This window comes from Medicago truncatula, chromosome 7 (genome assembly GCF_003473485.1).
Source record: "Medicago truncatula cultivar Jemalong A17 chromosome 7, MtrunA17r5.0-ANR, whole genome shotgun sequence".
NCBI classification, from domain to species: Eukaryota; Viridiplantae; Streptophyta; class Magnoliopsida; order Fabales; family Fabaceae; genus Medicago; species Medicago truncatula.
In genome coordinates this window covers 26,656,834-26,672,490 of record NC_053048.1, presented here as the reverse complement: position 1 = coordinate 26,672,490, position 15,657 = coordinate 26,656,834, and the positions used below count along the sequence as shown (strand labels likewise).

The 15,657-nt window shown below is 32.2% G+C and overlaps 1 long non-coding RNA gene across 1 annotated transcript; it reads right to left on the bottom strand.

The window, feature by feature from the left end:
- Positions 1-3,608: 3,608 nt before the first annotated feature.
- Positions 3,609-4,588, bottom strand: LOC112416223 (uncharacterized). The gene is made up of 2 exons (XR_003006510.2): positions 4,077-4,588; positions 3,609-3,932 (listed from the first exon to the last, which is right to left on the bottom strand). It is a non-coding gene; the product is annotated as an uncharacterized lncRNA (long non-coding RNA).
- Positions 4,589-15,657: the final 11,069 nt, after the last annotated feature.

Genomic DNA, 15,657 nt, shown 5'->3' with positions numbered 1-15,657 from the left:
GCATATTTATTGTTCATTTTTAAGTGTATGTGTGTGCCTGCGTATAGGGGTATGGAGAGGAGGTTGCACACACCTACATTAAAGAATAAACATAGATATGGTTTTTCGAATAAATATGGCTAAACCAAATTGAATGTAGTACAATATACAGAAAACCAGAGGTTTTAATTGTGTTTCATATATAAAAACTTTTTCGCTAATATATAGTTATAAAAATAGATTTGATTGTGCAAAAATACTTTATGAAAAACCTTTTTCAAAAGAGTTAATGAAACAAAACCTCCATCATTAAAAGTAAAAAAAAAATGTTTTTCGAAGATATAAAGAGAATAAAGAAAAGAGATAAACCCAAAAAATTAATACTATATCACTACATAACCTAATATAGCTACGTCTACTCTCTTCAATCTTGGAGAAATTTCAACCATAACCAACATGATTATAAGATTAACGAAGTATATAACTGTCCCAAAATATAAGATCTTTTTCAGAGAATTTTTTGGTCTCTTTTTATAAAACCATTTTATTATTTCCAAATACATTAATGAATTCTTTACCATATACCCTTATTTATTCTATATATTTTTCTTCAATCAACAATAAATATTATGTTGAAAACATACACTAAATCTCTCTGTAAGGATAAGATTGTAAAAACAATAGTAATTACAAAAAAATTATTATCACTTTCAATTTTCTTAATTCCCGTTATTTTTTGCAAAAGGGCTCTATAATAAGGGAAGGAGGTAGTATATTTTTTCTTCTTAAAATTAAAACTGGCTGCTTAGTACGATAAACCCTTTGTGAAATAGCATGAAAGCAAATGACATAAAAAAACTAAATTTTAAGATAAAAAGGTTAAACAAATGACATTCAAATACATTCAAAATAGTTTATCATGATGTTGAAACTACAAATCGAGCCTAACGGGGTTGGATCTTTATATTTGGCTAAGAGCAACCGCACAAGTGAGATTGACACCACATATTCACTTAAAATGTCTAATAAGCATGTGTGTGTTTAAGAATTTGTAGATTTTGGGTAATTATTTAACCAAAAAGTTAGATTCAAATAAAAAACGCAACATAATTTTTCATTGTTACTTACCACCAAAGACCGAAAGTGAATGAATTTGAAATAATAGAAGTTGAATGAAAAAATCACATAAAAGAGAATGAAATCCAAAAACTAAATTTTAAGATGGAAGAATAAAAAAGTTTATCATAATGTTGTGACTTTTAGGGGATCCAAAACTGAGTTTGATCATCCCATTATATTAAGAGAAACCACACAAGTGAATTTAACATCACATCTTCACCCAAAACCTTACATTAGGTATACGGGTCATATTACTTGTATGTTTTTCAATATCTACTCTTGAATCCAATATAGAACTTTAAATCACATTTGATGCATTAACATCTCTCCTTTAAGTATGAGACTCTCAACATCCAGGTGCTACCACTAGGGACCATGCTTCCACACAAAGTCGATTCGGGCTATGATATCATCGTTGGACCTTATGGGAAAGCCAACAATATTGGTGTTGATCTTCCCATCAGACAAAGATTAACCACATAAATGAAAATGATACCAAATTTTCCTCCTATATTTAAAGTATGACAAAATTTTAGCTCATGTTTGACACAGGTATCCATACTAGTTATCTAAATTGGTAAACGAAAATGGAGATTTTCCTCTTTAGTCTTTACCATCTTTCTTTAAAAATACTAATATGCTTTCATTTTAATCACATGTCATTATTATCATAAAAGACCACTTTACATGTACATATTGACTTTAATTATGTAAGTTTCAGGGCCGACCCTAGGCATAGGCTAGGGTGCGGTGGCCTAGGACCCATGTCCATAGGGGCCCAAGTTTATTTTTTTAATTTTTTTTATGGGGGGCGTATATAGAAATATTTGATTTTGATGGGAGTATTTATAGCAATAAGCGCAAAGAGAGCCTCAAACATTTACCAGACATCAACCCATCAATTGTTTCACCCTTTTTTTTACAACCCCTCATCATTTCATTTTAACACCCCTAACCCAGCTTTTTTATTTTCACCCAAAATATTCCATTAGCCAAAATGCAATAGAAGTAAAACGTAAATCGCAGTAGCAATGCGTAAAACGCAAAATATCTACTTCTTCCCATAGAAAAATTTTCTTTTTTTATTTTGAGGATGATTTTTGATGTTTTAGATTGAAGTTAACTTAGATTTATATTTAGATTTCGTAATATAATACTACTTTCATCATGAAAGTTTCTTGTTTGTGACGTCAAATTTGGTCTTATGTGATTTTTGATAAATAACATATCATATGATCTATTGACAAATGATAAAAGGTTTTCATGTTACTGAGTATGAGAGAATTGTATTTTATAATATTATGAAATTATAGTGACGAATGATAATGAAACTCTTTGAGAAATTTTAGAATTAGTGAATAAATTGAATTATCAAAACAAATAATGAAACTTATATAAAATTTGATATGTCTATTATCGTTTTACTAAGCTTTGTTGGGGTTTTGTTCGACCCACCCAATTAGCATTTGACACACGATGTTTTGGAGTTTCAGTATAGTTGGGATTTTAAAACATCTGACCGCCATGATTAATGCATTTTTTTTATTGAAAAGTAGGTAACAAAGTGCTAACCTACCAAAAATATATATAAATAGGAGTGTGAACCAGTAACAACAAAAAAAGAGAGGGGGCCAAACCAAACCTCTCTAATGGGACACAAATCTAAAATTAGGCAAGCCTAATCTATTCCTACCAAGATATGACCTTATATACAAAGGAGGTTAATACCAAACAGTGGGATTAACAACATTAGCATCTAGACTAGGCAAAGAGTCTGCACATTCATTACCTTCTCTAAATATATGAGATACCAAAAATTTCATTCTACTAATTACTTGCATACAATTCACTATGATTAATGCATATCTCATTCACCGTTTATAAAAAAAATAAAAATAAATTATGATCTATTATATAGGGAGACCTTTTTCTCAAACTTGACCAGATCCATAAAATGCTAGGAATAAGCCTGACAAGTTTTACTTTCAAAGAAAAAAAAAAATAATCTCACATTAGTGTATAGCATAAGGAAAACCGACATTGTTTCATAGAATCACATACAATTATTGCGGTAGATTATCGTAATTTTGTAGTGCCTAAGTATTCCATAATTCTTAAAAGTTAACAAAGCATTGAGGCTAATTACAAAAATTAAATTGTGAAAAAAGTACAAATTGAACAAGCGTCACAATGGCATGACATAAATATACAACTATACGAATAGAAGTGAAATAAAAATATCTCCGTGAACTTAGGTCATTTGGTAGGAATATTGCATATTATATACAGAAGTTGGGGTTCGAACTCCGGACACTCCGTTTTCCCACAATTAATTTATGTGAGCTCTAACCAATAGGCTATTTGAACAAAAAATGAAGTAAAATAAAAATTATTTTCGAACTTAACGGTTCAAACTATTCTTATAGACGGTAGGGTTAGAAAGAAAACGTGGTATGAATGAATTGAAGACCATGGCAACATCTTTAAAACTAAGAATGAAGAAGACAATCTAAGTAATATTATTTGTGCCTTATTTCATTTAATTACCATCATATTAAATTAAAAAGACATAACTACAATATTCTTGAAATTGAAAGAGAAAAAAAAATTATTGGGTGTCAACACTATAATAAAACGATAATTTAGAAAATATTTCTGCACAAAGAGTGTACTCTCTTTGGTCTAACACTAAATGCAGACTCAGGTGGACACAAAATCCACTGGGCTGATTAATTTAACACATCTACATTGGTGCCTTATACACCTATTTATTCGACCAGTTTCGCAATACCAGATATTTTTTGGACAATCAGAGTCTACATTACATCTTTTTCCTGTTGTAATGAAAAAGAAGAAAAGAATGAAACATGAGATAAAATATTGTTTAAAAATTAAATAAGGAAACTTGAAAATGATAAAAATGTCTTACTAAGTAATAAGTAAAAAATAAAGATAATCATAACATAAATAAACTTTACAATTTTAGTCATATTCCTCCACCTTCCTTTGTATGTAACAAATAATTTTACCGATTTCTAATAGTAATGGTAATCCTTTATATACATCAATCAAATAGATTTTAGAGCTTTTGAAGTTCTAAATAGACAATTCTAAAATTAGAATCGTCACTAAATATTTTTTGAAGTACATCAATATGTTGTGTTTGTCCCTTTACTCAAGAGATCATATTATAAACAATTTAACAATTATTAAAATTCATTATTTTTGTTAATAAGTTTTCATTATTTTATAACCTTTCATTGTATTTTGGGAATAATGAAAAGTATATTTGGGGATCTCTTAGACATCCAATGTAGAGTGTCTACAATAACCAAATCTTGGTTAGATTAACAAGAGTTTTGAAATTTAACTTTTAGTGAAATTGTAGTATTACTTTTGATGCTTATTGTGTTGAAATCCTTGGAATCTCTCGAGGTTCTTCAAGTTTAATAAATTCATAAATTCTAATATTCATAATTTTACTACTAGTGTGTTATCTAAATTTTGGTGGTATAAGTAATGTAATTTTTTTGGAATTCACAACATAATTGGATCAAGATGAAATGATATTTAGTCCTATAAACATGAAAGTATTTTAAAATTCAATCAACCCTAAAAAAAATAACTTGCTAAGTGATGCATGATTAAATATATAAGGATTTTGAGGTTATGAAACAAACCAAACAATGTTTAATACACCTAAGAAAATGACTAGTTGGGCATCACAAAAAAATAGCAAACAATCAAAATCAACATTACATCTATTACCCGTGGTAATAAAAAAAAATGTAATTAAAATTGGATGAAATATTGTTTACAATGTAAAGAACATAAATTGAACAGGATTATAAAGGATTATCGTCAAGGTTTATTGAAACAAGAAATAGATAAAGAAAAATAATCATAACATAAACAAACTTTACAATTTCGACCATATTCCTCCGCCTTCCCTTTTCAAGTAAAATATTTATTCTTTCAACAAAAAAAAAAGTAATAAATATTTGTACCACTTTATAATTATAGTTTGTCATATCCTTACATGAATTAAATAGTCTTTAGCATCTACCAAAAAAAAAAAAAAATAGTCTTTAGCACTTTTGGAATTGTTAGAAACCATTCCTAAACATAGAATTAATAATTAAATATATTTTAAGTACGTTTTTTTTAAGTAATATTTTAAGTCCGTTAATTTGTTGGGTTTGTCGCTTTAGCATACTCAATAAAAAGGTCACATAAATAGCTTAGCATTTATATTAGTTCATTTTTTTTCTTCAAAATGTCTATTGGTTTATATTAATGATGGGGCGTCATATGATTATTTAGACTATTTTTAGTCACTACCAAAAAAAGCTAAAACACTACCAAAAAAGACTATATTTTTAGTAAATTAATAATCATTTGAAGAAAATTTAGATGTTATTCAAAGGATTTGTTCATAGTTTGAAGGACATTTTGTATTGTTTTTATTCGAGGCATTGTAAGTCATTTTCTGGAAATATTTGGCTCAAACCTCACAAGCTGAGATTTCTGAAAGTTTTGGCTACCTGTTCAATCAACTTTCAATACACTTCCCGTTGAGCTACAAGGCAAGCATTTTTTCGATAAACCAAAGATAGGTTAGGCATATGGGAGAAACAAAAACATCCCAACTAGGTTGACACCTGACTGGGACTCCCATCCTCTACCGCCTACTTATTATAAATTGTTTAAAAAAGGAAAAAGAATATATACAAGAAGGGGGACTAGGTCAAGACCCTCGAAAAAGATAGAACCGAAAGAATAAAGCCATATAAAGAAAACAATAGTTAAGGCAAACCATTCCTATCCCGAAAAAAAAATCATGTAACAACATTTGAGGAATTGAATCAAACCAAACAATCCCAGAGATGATATGACCATGAGTGGCTAACTTGTCTACACAACAATTTCCTTTACGGTAAATATGGGAACCAAAATCGAAGTAATACCCAATTGAAGACAATTATGCCAATGCTTCCGCAGGAGAAACGAAATAATGGCGGGATTCCTAAAAGCTTGAATATCACTTGAGGAATCACTCTCAATCCAAATTCGTCTCCAAGAAAACTGAGAAGCAAACACCAATGCTAAAATGAAACTAGTTGGTGTTTGTGAAAACACTATGAGTATTTTAAGATGAAAAGACTGAGTTCAAGGATACACTGTCCAAGTTATAGTATAAAAAGATATCGATCTCACAGGGACTGGGGAGCTATAGCTTCGTGTATCTTTCCACTAGAAAATTTGTTTGCAAGAAAATTAAAAAAATCATTTATCACAACAGTAAATATAAAAGGTTAATTTTGGGAAAACAATTGTTCCCTTTGGTCATTCTACATATGGGCTATCCTTATCATATCCTACCTACTCCAAGAATATTTATTTATTATTCCTAGGATTCCAATCATTGGGGACATATCACATTCTTCCACATTAAGTATGGCCAGACATTGTCTCATGCGTTCTGATGACATGTAACTTTACATTATTCTTAGCATGTTTTCCAGTCATTTTCAGTATGTTTTTCATCTAGAGTAGCAGAGTATTAGATTAATTGCTTATGATTTTGGGACATTTGTAATTTTTCTATATTTTATTCATGTAATTCTAATTTTCCCGAAACACAGCAATTCTAGGGTGTTTTGATGTAATTCATGAAGAAATTTTGCAAATCGGCAAAGCAAGACATCTGAAAAATTGTGAAGACTTTGGGAAGATCATGAATGAAGATTCAAGAGGCCTCGGAAGACAATACAAAGGGAGGAATTATGTTCCCAAGTTTCAAGACATATTACATGGAAACAAACACCTAAAAAGATGAAGAAACATACATTTACGTGCAGGCAGGAAAACACACTAGCACGCCGAGAGCAAAGCCATGCACCCCGAGCATATGATAGGCATTCCGAGTATTCTGGAAAATACAAATGTGTGCCTCGAGCATGAACCAGGCGCCCAAAACATGCAGAAATTGCACTTGGGCGCCCAACAGTCGCCCCGAGCAAGGGAAAATCGGGCCAGAACTACTTTTTGCTACTTTTTAGTGGAAAAGCCTGGTTTTTAAGCCCAACTTCCGGTGGAAACTATCCCTATAAATACCACTCCTCTCATTCATGATTTCTCATTCAGAACGAAGCGATTCAAGAGGAAGGCAAATACTGGAGCTTCAAGGGAGGAGTTTCTCTCCTCGCTCCAAGTCTCTAGGGTAGGTTTTATTTATTTTTAAATTTCTCTTTAGTTACCATGAGAAACTGAGATAACAGTACTTAGGAAGGTGACATACCTAATATTGGTGCATACCTGTTGGAATCAGGAAATAACTAAGACAACAAATATAATAATTAGTGAAACACAATGACTTCATGACTTAATTCTTCTTTCATTCTTCATAACTAAGGCAGCAAATATAATAATTAGCCTAGTAACTTCATTCTTCTTTCATCCTTGGTAAGGTAGACGAGATGGGGTTGTCCGTTTGTAGAACTACCGAGAGGGAAAGTGTGTGAATGTCCTTCTAAGATTCAATATACGTGGGTAACTTTAAGACAATGAGAATTTAGGGACCCTAATATCCATTATTGTTTCAAATACCTCTGAAAAAGTAAGAAGCTACACATACCTCTACGTGCGTAAGTGTATCTCCCTACACGTAGAAACTTCGGTGGAAGGTTGAAACTGATAGCTGGAGGGTAATAAACCCATACATCTGAGGGAGTAAGACCTCAAACATACGTACCATATGATTAGCAGATGCAACTTGACATCTGGTAGGTAGTAAAACCCCACCAACTCATCACTTAGATAAAAAACACTAAAAGCTGAATAAGACTTAATTCCAACAAATAAATAGAAGGGATTCGAAGAATCCTAACGACCACTAACATTCTACAATCAAAACAGGTAAATCTTGGTCTGTTGCATACAGATCAAATTGCAAAAACCCTTTACCCTTTATCTTTATTTGTTTATTTATTTTAAATGTTCCCAAATAAGTAACGCGAGTTTCCTCGTTAGAACGAAAATCCATGTTAATGCGATACTCTAGTTACACTTTATTACCTAGTAAACGATTTGGTATACTTGTCTAAATCCAAACGTCAAGTTTTTGGCTCCATTGTCGGGGATTGTTGATATTTTTGAGAAGAATTTAAATTACTTATCAATAGCTAACTTGTCTCACAATATGAATTGGGAGATTCCATCCCTAAATCTTAACCTAAGATGGGATGAACTCGATCCCTATGTTCTGGGCACGAGAGGAGCACACCATTTAATATGGAAAAAGCCATTCAGAATGTGATGGCAGAAACCAAAAGTTACACGGACCAGTTCCTTGAGTTCATTAGGAAATTGGGGGAAGAAGAACAAACTCCCATCCTTGGAATCATTTTAAGGAATTAAACCAAAAAGCACAACATGAAATTTTTCAAGTTGAAGACTTAGAAGAACCTTTTGAAACTAACCAAGATGACACCACCTCTAGGACAATGGGACAACACTACCAGGAAAAGCAAAATTAGCGAGGGAAATTAGTGACGGAAAAAATGAAATTCCTCACAAATTTCATGGTCGCAAAATTTAGTGACGGAATTAGAGAGGGATTTCACGTTTTCCCTCACAAAATTTCCCTCACTAATTTTTGTTTTTTTAGTAGTGCAAGAGCAGGATAAAGAAGAAGAAAAAACCCCTTGATAAACCAGCCATGCTAAAGAATTAAACAACCATGCCATTTCTTGCCTAGAAGAGGGAGGTAAGAACGTAAGAACCCAACACTTGAAATCAAGAACAATAACCATGGACATTTGAGAATAGACAAGCCACTTTCAGCCATGACAATAAATAAGGTCACTCCGAATGATCCAAATAAACTTGGATCGCAGGGAAGAAAACAAGAACCCCATCGAAAAAACTCTTATAGCCTTAGTAGTAATTCTAAAGGAACTAATAGAAACAAAGGGCAAAAATGGGAAAGCTTTCTGAGGGAAATCATTGAAAGAAATCCTAACAAAGGTAGGGTCAAACTAGTGACCTAAAAAGAGCGCTTTGCGAAAGGCAACTCCCAGTTAAAAAAAATATTTATTTTTCAAAGTGCGTCGGCAAACACGTGTCACGCGAGAAGCCGCACGCCAACACCCTTACGTGCGTGTGAGGGCTGAGAGAAGAAAAGGGCTTCGGCCCCTTCTCTTTAAAACCCTATTTTTCTTCATTTTTCACCATTTTTCGCCAAAAACCCTTTAACCAAACACTACCATTAAGCCAATTCATAAAAATCACTTTTGAAATCATGCATTATGCTTTGAAATCACCACACAAATCACCTTCTCTTCTCTTAACACACTCCTCTCACACCCATGTTTGGATATCTAGAACGTAACCCGATAGTGGAAATCTGATAACAAGTGGTCCAACTGATCTTGGATAAATTCTGAATTTCCAATACATATTTAAACTATTACTTTTCCCACCCTACTTATTTCTCACGCGCCCTATTTTTTTTCTTCCAAAAACATCACTGGTTCAGATTATATAATCCGAACTAGATTACCAGGAGCTTTCAGATTATATAATCCGAAAATGTCTTTTACCATAATTTTTATTAAACTTTGGTTTATTTATATTATTTTGATGCCAAAATTTTAACTAAATGGAAATATAAACATGATTAAAATGACAAAATGATACAAAACAATCTCATTTTATTATTATATCAATACATTTACAATAAAATAAAGCTTTTAAGCTTATTGCATGAAGTATTCAAACCTAATGTTAATATATTAAAAACCTAAAGCTATTAATATGGGGGGGGGGGGGGGGGGGGGGGGTCCAAAGTAGCCTCTTTCTATGAAAGGCCAACGATGAAAACACATTGTTGTAGAAGGAAGGAAGAGGAGGAGAGAGTGTGAGTAACATACTTTGTAACTACACTCTTTCTATGAGGGGGAATGGGTGCATACTTTGTAACTACACTTAATGCATAGTTAAAAAAAAAGTGTGTCAAAGGCGTTTTAGCATCTATTAAAGCTGGTAAAAACCATTGAAAAATGTGTTTAATGAGTAACATACCACCGTCTGAAACTATGACTTGTCCCGGATTATATAATATGAAACCCTATCGAAACTTTTCAGATTATATAATCTGAAACTTCGTACTTTATGTAGCGCGAGGGATGTTTCGGATTATATAATCCGAAATTGTTCAGGGCACTGCTGGACGCACCAGAAGAATACGTTAGTTTAGCTGGTCTGTGATCTGTTATGTTTTATGTTATTATGTTTTTTATGTTGTTTTTATTACGTGTTTTATGTTGTTAAATTCATTATAGATCTATGGTTAGTTTTATGTTGTTGAATTATTTTATTTTATTTTATTCTATTTTAAATAATATATAGGTATATGTTGAAGATATTCAACATGCCGAAGATCTTCATCATGCTGTCAAAAAACTCTCTGCTGAACTCTACGATAAAGATGTTTATTTAAACACATAGTTAGAAAGAAAGTTTGAAGATCTTCATCATTCTTAAACACATTCTTGCGCTGTTCGGAATATATAATCCGAAAATATTTAGAGAGGTTCGGATTATATAATCCGAAAACTCTCAGTTATTTTGGACGATGGCGTTTCACCAAAGGTTTTGACGGTTTGTACAGTGTTTGATGCATTTTTGGGCGGTTGGACCATGGAAAACGCTTCCTTTGGGTAGAAAAAGTAATAGTATTAAAATTTCGGTTGGGCCTAACTCAATTTTACAAAACCGAATCTTAGGGTGAAGATTTTCTCTCACTTACAAACTCATGTTCAGTTCATAACTATTTCAATGTGATACACTTGACAAGAACCATGCATGTATTCATTGGAGACTTGTTCATAAAAGAGGCAAACAAGGAATTATGGTCCACGATTTCAGTTTTGGTATAAAATGATTGTTTAAAAATATTCTGTTAATAGATTTTCCTATTAAAGAAGTGAGTTCTCAAATTATAAAGACTCATATAACCTGCTGTGACAAGTCAACTGCTGGTGCACTTGTATAAACAATCTAAAGTGGTTCATGAAAAACAGGATACCCTTTTTTTATCGTTTTTAAAATCATTGACTTTTTATGATTAAAGTAATTAACTATGTAATATTAGACTAGATGAGGTTGCTTTTGATGTAAACAAGGAATGATTCAAAGTTATAGTTTTAAAAAGCATTTAGACAAACTGATATTATTTTATCAATCATGTGAGGTACAGAAATTGTTCTCATTCTCATAGATCTGAGAGGATACAAGTTGATACGATAATGTAGTAAAAATGAAATAACTGTTGATCATATACTACTCATCTTCCTTATGGATTTCAGCTACTGTTTTATTCATTTTGTGTTGCTATTTGCTACATGTTAGTGTTGGTATAGACACCATCACATCATCTCAATTTATCAAAGACCCTGAAACTCTAATCTCCAAAGACGGTAACTTCACCTTTGGATTCTTTAGCCCTAAAAATTCTACAAACCGCTACGTTGGAATTTGGTGGAAGTCTCAATCTACAATCATATGGGTGGCTAACAGAAACTAACCACTGAATGATTCTAATGGGATTGTCACAATATTTGAAGATGGAAATCTTGTGGTATTGAATGGACAGAAACGAGTCATTTGGTCATCAAGTGTTTCCAACATAGCAACAAATACAAGTTCTCAGCTTTTCAGACTTTGGTAACCTTGTCCTTTTACAACTGGAAACATTTTATGGCAAAGTATTCAGCAACCTACAGATACATTACTGCCTAGTATGAAGCTTTCAATCAACAAAAGAACAAGTAAGAGTGTAAATCTCGATGAAAGGCCAACGATGAAAACACATTGTTGTAGAAGGAAGGAAGAGGAGGAGAGAGTGTGAGTAACATACTTTGTAACTACACTCTTTCTATGAGGGGGAATGGGTGCATACTTTGTAACTACACTTAATGCATAGTTAAAAAAAAAGTGTGTCAAAGGTGTTTTAGCATCTATTAAAGCTGGTAAAAACCATTGAAAAATGTGTTTAATGAGTAACATACCACCGTCTGAAACTATGACTTGTCCCGGATTATATAATATGAAACCCTATCGAAACTTTTCAGATTATATAATCTGAAACTTCGTACTTTATGTAGCGCGAGGGATGTTTCGGATTATATAATCCGAAATTGTTCAGGGCACTGCTGGACGCACCAGAAGAATACGTTAGTTTAGCTGGTCTGTGATCTGTTATGTTTTATGTTATTATGTTTTTTATGTTGTTTTTATTACGTGTTTTATGTTGTTAAATTCATTATAGATCTATGGTTAGTTTTATGTTGTTGAATTATTTTATTTTATTTTATTCTATTTTAAATAATATATAGGTATATGTTGAAGATATTCAACATGCCGAAGATCTTCATCATGCTGTCAAAAAACTCTCTGCTGAACTCTACGATAAAGATGTTTATTTAAACACATAGTTAGAAAGAAAGTTTGAAGATCTTCATCATTCTTAAACACATTCTTGCGCTGTTCGGAATATATAATCCGAAAATATTTAGAGAGGTTCGGATTATATAATCCGAAAACTCTCAGTTATTTTGGACGATGGCGTTTCACCAAAGGTTTTGACGGTTTGTACAGTGTTTGATGCATTTTTGGGCGGTTGGACCATGGAAAACGCTTCCTTTGGGTAGAAAAAGTAATAGTATTAAAATTTCGGTTGGGCCTAACTCAATTTTACAAAACCGAATCTTAGGGTGAAGATTTTCTCTCACTTACAAACTCATGTTCAGTTCATAACTATTTCAATGTGATACACTTGACAAGAACCATGCATGTATTCATTGGAGACTTGTTCATAAAAGAGGCAAACAAGGAATTATGGTCCACGATTTCAGTTTTGGTATAAAATGATTGTTTAAAAATATTCTGTTAATAGATTTTCCTATTAAAGAAGTGAGTTCTCAAATTATAAAGACTCATATAACCTGCTGTGACAAGTCAACTGCTGGTGCACTTGTATAAACAATCTAAAGTGGTTCATGAAAAACAGGATACCCTTTTTTTATCGTTTTTAAAATCATTGACTTTTTATGATTAAAGTAATTAACTATGTAATATTAGACTAGATGAGGTTGCTTTTGATGTAAACAAGGAATGATTCAAAGTTATAGTTTTAAAAAGCATTTAGACAAACTGATATTATTTTATCAATCATGTGAGGTACAGAAATTGTTCTCATTCTCATAGATCTGAGAGGATACAAGTTGATACGATAATGTAGTAAAAATGAAATAACTGTTGATCATATACTACTCATCTTCCTTATGGATTTCAGCTACTGTTTTATTCATTTTGTGTTGCTATTTGCTACATGTTAGTGTTGGTATAGACACCATCACATCATCTCAATTTATCAAAGACCCTGAAACTCTAATCTCCAAAGACGGTAACTTCACCTTTGGATTCTTTAGCCCTAAAAATTCTACAAACCGCTACGTTGGAATTTGGTGGAAGTCTCAATCTACAATCATATGGGTGGCTAACAGAAACTAACCACTGAATGATTCTAATGGGATTGTCACAATATTTGAAGATGGAAATCTTGTGGTATTGAATGGACAGAAACGAGTCATTTGGTCATCAAGTGTTTCCAACATAGCAACAAATACAAGTTCTCAGCTTTTCAGACTTTGGTAACCTTGTCCTTTTACAACTGGAAACATTTTATGGCAAAGTATTCAGCAACCTACAGATACATTACTGCCTAGTATGAAGCTTTCAATCAACAAAAGAACAAGTAAGAGTGTAAATCTCGATGAAAGGCCAACGATGAAAACACATTGTTGTAGAAGGAAGGAAGAGGAGGAGAGAGTGTGAGTAACATACTTTGTAACTACACTCTTTCTATGAGGGGGAATGGGTGCATACTTTGTAACTACACTTAATGCATAGTTAAAAAAAAAGTGTGTCAAAGGCGTTTTAGCATCTATTAAAGCTGGTAAAAACCATTGAAAAATGTGTTTAATGAGTAACATACCACCGTCTGAAACTATGACTTGTCCCGGATTATATAATATGAAACCCTATCGAAACTTTTCAGATTATATAATCTGAAACTTCGTACTTTATGTAGCGCGAGGGATGTTTCGGATTATATAATCCGAAATTGTTCAGGGCACTGCTGGACGCACCAGAAGAATACGTTAGTTTAGCTGGTCTGTGATCTGTTATGTTTTATGTTATTATGTTTTTTATGTTGTTTTTATTACGTGTTTTATGTTGTTAAATTCATTATAGATCTATGGTTAGTTTTATGTTGTTGAATTATTTTATTTTATTTTATTCTATTTTAAATAATATATAGGTATATGTTGAAGATATTCAACATGCCGAAGATCTTCATCATGCTGTCAAAAAACTCTCTGCTGAACTCTACGATAAAGATGTTTATTTAAACACATAGTTAGAAAGAAAGTTTGAAGATCTTCATCATTCTTAAACACATTCTTGCGCTGTTCGGAATATATAATCCGAAAATATTTAGAGAGGTTCGGATTATATAATCCGAAAACTCTCAGTTATTTTGGACGATGGCGTTTCACCAAAGGTTTTGACGGTTTGTACAGTGTTTGATGCATTTTTGGGCGGTTGGACCATGGAAAACGCTTCCTTTGGGTAGAAAAAGTAATAGTATTAAAATTTCGGTTGGGCCTAACTCAATTTTACAAAACCGAATCTTAGGGTGAAGATTTTCTCTCACTTACAAACTCATGTTCAGTTCATAACTATTTCAATGTGATACACTTGACAAGAACCATGCATGTATTCATTGGAGACTTGTTCATAAAAGAGGCAAACAAGGAATTATGGTCCACGATTTCAGTTTTGGTATAAAATGATTGTTTAAAAATATTCTGTTAATAGATTTTCCTATTAAAGAAGTGAGTTCTCAAATTATAAAGACTCATATAACCTGCTGTGACAAGTCAACTGCTGGTGCACTTGTATAAACAATCTAAAGTGGTTCATGAAAAACAGGATACCCTTTTTTTATCGTTTTTAAAATCATTGACTTTTTATGATTAAAGTAATTAACTATGTAATATTAGACTAGATGAGGTTGCTTTTGATGTAAACAAGGAATGATTCAAAGTTATAGTTTTAAAAAGCATTTAGACAAACTGATATTATTTTATCAATCATGTGAGGTACAGAAATTGTTCTCATTCTCATAGATCTGAGAGGATACAAGTTGATACGATAATGTAGTAAAAATGAAATAACTGTTGATCATATACTACTCATCTTCCTTATGGATTTCAGCTACTGTTTTATTCATTTTGTGTTGCTATTTGCTACATGTTAGTGTTGGTATAGACACCATCACATCATCTCAATTTATCAAAGACCCTGAAACTCTAATCTCCAAAGACGGTAACTTCACCTTTGGATTCTTTAGCCCTAAAAATTCTACAAACCGCTACGTTGGAATTTGGTGGAAGTCTCAATCTACAATCATATGGGTGGCTAACAGAA